The 3,806-nt window shown below is 33.8% G+C and overlaps 1 long non-coding RNA gene across 1 annotated transcript; it reads right to left on the bottom strand.

Moving 5' to 3' along the window:
- Window positions 1-294: 294 nt before the first annotated feature.
- Window positions 295-3,045, bottom strand: LOC102008799. Its single transcript, XR_259105.1, has 3 exons — window positions 2,958-3,045; window positions 767-865; window positions 295-387 (listed from the first exon to the last, which is right to left on the bottom strand). It is a non-coding gene; the product is annotated as an uncharacterized LOC102008799 (long non-coding RNA).
- Window positions 3,046-3,806: the final 761 nt, after the last annotated feature.

Below are 3,806 nucleotides of genomic sequence, written 5' to 3'. Positions count from 1 at the left end.
CCACTTTCTCTACGAGATACCCTGGTTCTCGGGGCAAATGCCTGTTTAACAAAAGGTTTACCCTTCTCTTTCAACAGCTCCTTCTGCCTCTGTGGGGCACTGATTTTATTTTCTAAGACTTAATTTTTAGTTCCACTACCATATTCATGTCTTATTCGTGTTTGAAAACAGACCACCCTTGGATCACAATTCTCCTCCATTCATCAAAGTATGTCTTTCCTTGCGTCACGCATATATAATTTGCTCCTCAACAAGCAGAGTATCAAAGTATCTGAAGTACCTGCCTCTGCTGAACTGAATAGTTTCGCCGGGGATCAGGCTGCTCTGCGAAGGTTTTGGTGAGCTCTACTGAAGTCTTCAATGTCTCTCTGCTGGCTCTGACTTTAACTTCAAATAGGAGGTGATCAAAATGTACTGTGAGTACCTGACACAAGGTACTCGTACCAAATACCCACAATGAATATAAACAGTCTAAATAAGAACTAAAAGTAAAAATAATAACAATAATGAAAATAGGGATGAGAATTTGGAAATGGAGAGAAGGAAGTAGGTAGGGAAGGGAAGGGGAACACACATATCTATTCCCTAAGATGAATATGAACATTATGTACAGCAAACATATATTAATACAAAAATATTTTAAAATTTTTAAAAATGATATTACAAATATATAGTGAATATTTAAATTTTAAAAATACATTACATTAAAAGATGCTGTGCCATTAATCCACCTCAAATTACTCTGGTTTCCAACACACTTACTCACTCTCTCTGAAGCAGTTTTGGAAGATATCTCTCATGAGTATCTTTGCAAGCTTTGATCAAAGGGCAAATGCTGCCTGCAAGCATATAGGTGAGTTAATGCCTGGAAAAAAGAAGACCAGATTCTTGGTAAAAAATAGCACTAGGCATGTATCATAGTCACAGAACTTCATTTCCTTCCTAATGATCCAAATACATGATGTCTTTATCTTTATTCTATTAAAAAGTTATACAACATTATTATCTCATTACTGTGAATGAAAATACACATTTCTGATGTTCTTTTTCTCTTCCTGACTATCCACTCTCATTTTCCCTCACTATCTCCACTTCCCTTTTCTTGTGTCTTTCTTCTTTGATCTTCTTCATTTCTCCCCATTTATTGCATTAAACACCAGTATTTCAACCTGAGTAAACATGATGTCCAAATTTCTATTCCAAGTTTTCATATCTCTCTTAAGTTTCTGACCAGAAGTAACAGGATTTTAGCATTCCTCCACATCAATATTTCATTAGTATTAAACATGGAAACTGCTGAAATCTGAATTGATTTTTTGCTCCACTCATATCTGTGCATTATTTGACTTAATGCAATAATGCAAAGTTCCAGGAGAGAAACATTAAATTAAACTCCTTTCTATCTTTTCAAGTATTTCTGACTTGCTTTCTGTACCTCACACTTCATCCATGTAAAGCAACTTTAATATGCAGATCCTGCAGTATTCTTCTGAACCATGGAGGCGTCTGTATAACTGTCCTACCTGGCATTCAACCTACTACTACTGATATTTGCTGAGAAACATGAGACCCAATCACCCTTCCTCAAACCTTCCGTGGTTCCACAGTATTAAATTATGAAGTTCTGGTCATGACATTATAAACATTCTGATGCACAGTTTTCTACCTACTGTCACTTTTCACTTCATCTGTTTACGAATATGTATTATTGGCCATCTTGAAACCATGGTTTGAACTTTTTTGTTTGTTTGTTTTTTTTTTTTTTTTTTTCCTGTACCGGGAATCGAACTCACGACCTTGCGCATGCCAGGCAGGCGCTTTTGCCGCTGAGCTAAATCCCCAGCCCCCATGGTTTGAACTTTTCTGCACTTTATTCTCATATGCCCAATTTGTACATTTAAAAACTTTACTTGTATCATAGTGTGTACTTTTCTATAATATTCCAACAGGTCTTGGATGTGACAAAACTAAAAGCACTTTGTATTTCTATAACTTGCTCAGTTGATTCTTATGAGCAGCTATCTTGGGAACTACTACAATAAATAGAACTTTGCATCAAAAACACAGCACTCAACCACATCATGGGTTTTTCTTTATCTCTCTGATACATTTGTAAATTTCTTTAGTATTATAAGTATTGTCTAATTTTTTATTCTTGAAGTATTGCCAAATAATATGCATATGGCACATACCATGTCCTCTACTATAAGAATTTGAAGAAAAAAGTCTAATACCAAGATGTTGAGAAAATGTGGAATTATAAGGAAATGGTTTGATTTTATTTAGCAATGTGTAAAGTAATACATCTTTACATATGGTAGATGCTAAGTATTTACTTAACAGATTAAGTTAGATTATGCATGCATGTGTATATAATTGAATGCTAAACAATAGTTTGGAATCTGAATTTTGAAACACTTAAGTTCAATATACACTGCGGATCCCAGTACCTGGGGTTGAATTTACAAGGAGCTACCTAATCTGAAGATTTTCATTCTTTTCAATACTTGTGTTCTCCTTCCTTTACCAATTTTCTTAGCCTTACACTTTGGAAGTCTGTGGACTCTTTGATCCACACACTCTCAGTGACCTACTTCTTTAGTCATTCCTTATATGCTTAAATTCCTGTTACTTCTCAGTTTTCTTTTAACACCTCTTTCTAGTCAAATCTCACTTTATCATCTCATCACAGCTGTTTCCCCTGCTGTTGCTATTTGATCTAACTAGTTTAATTTAGGAAGGTTTTTTTAGTCATCCAATGTTGCCTTCTCAAAGTTCCTTCCAAAACCCAAACAAAACATAATAAAGAAACCTATGAATTGGAAAGGAGAAAATAAAAGTACTTTAGTGAGATATGGAGCTACTCATATAATTTAATAAGCAACAAATCCTATAGATCAATATGGCTAAATTAGGTGGGTTGGAAGTTAAATAGATGTTCCTTTCAGGCTACTCACCGTCCTTGGTGTGTAGAACTTGCTGGGAATTCATAGGCACAAAAAGTTGGTATCATACAATACAATCAAGCAGTGGCTAGAAATTCTAGCTGCATCTTTCTGGAATACAGCATTCTTTGTTAAAAAATATAGTCCTGAGACCTTTCTTTCTTTTTTGTTACTTTTAGAAGATTTGTAGTTATATAATGTAAATTTATTAAATAATATCCTAAGAACCATAATTCTTTTTTTTTTTTTTTTTTTTTTTTTTGGTTTTTCTCCGGTACCGGGAACCGAACTCACGACCTTGCACTTGCCAGGCAGGCGCTTTTGCCGCTGAGCTAAATCCCCAGCCCCCTAAGAACCATAATTCTATTAGACTGCCATTTGAGGTATTATATAACTGCTTCAAAATAACAATAAAACCAGAAAAAGAAAAAAATGCAAAGTTATCATAGAAGAAATACAAAAGAAATTCTGTGGTTGTTCTGAATTATTCAAGTGAATTTGTTAGTCATAACAAAAATATAATTACTCTACTTATGAATAGAATAAAGTAAAAGCAGTTAACTTATAAGATTCACATTTACAGCATCTATAATTATAAAGAATTTACTTCCATTAATCCAAACATTTTGCCTAGAATCTACTATCTTCCACAAATCATTGCAATTTCAGTGAAATAAAATCTTTGTGATTAAAAAATTGTCAGTATAATGCAAGGCATACCATTTAAAACACTACTTGAATGACTTCATCGCTGAAAGAGTAGTACTAAAGAATTGTTTCTGAGAAAAATTCTCACTTTAATAGAATGATTCATCTTATAACAAATTTTCAGACAAAAGCCACCTTATTTAACATCATAGC

This window comes from Chinchilla lanigera, unplaced genomic scaffold, assembly GCF_000276665.1.
Source record: "Chinchilla lanigera isolate Chin_1 unplaced genomic scaffold, ChiLan1.0 scaffold00001, whole genome shotgun sequence".
Classification (NCBI taxonomy): domain Eukaryota; kingdom Metazoa; phylum Chordata; class Mammalia; order Rodentia; family Chinchillidae; genus Chinchilla; species Chinchilla lanigera.
This window is presented reverse-complemented; position numbering and strand designations above follow the sequence as displayed.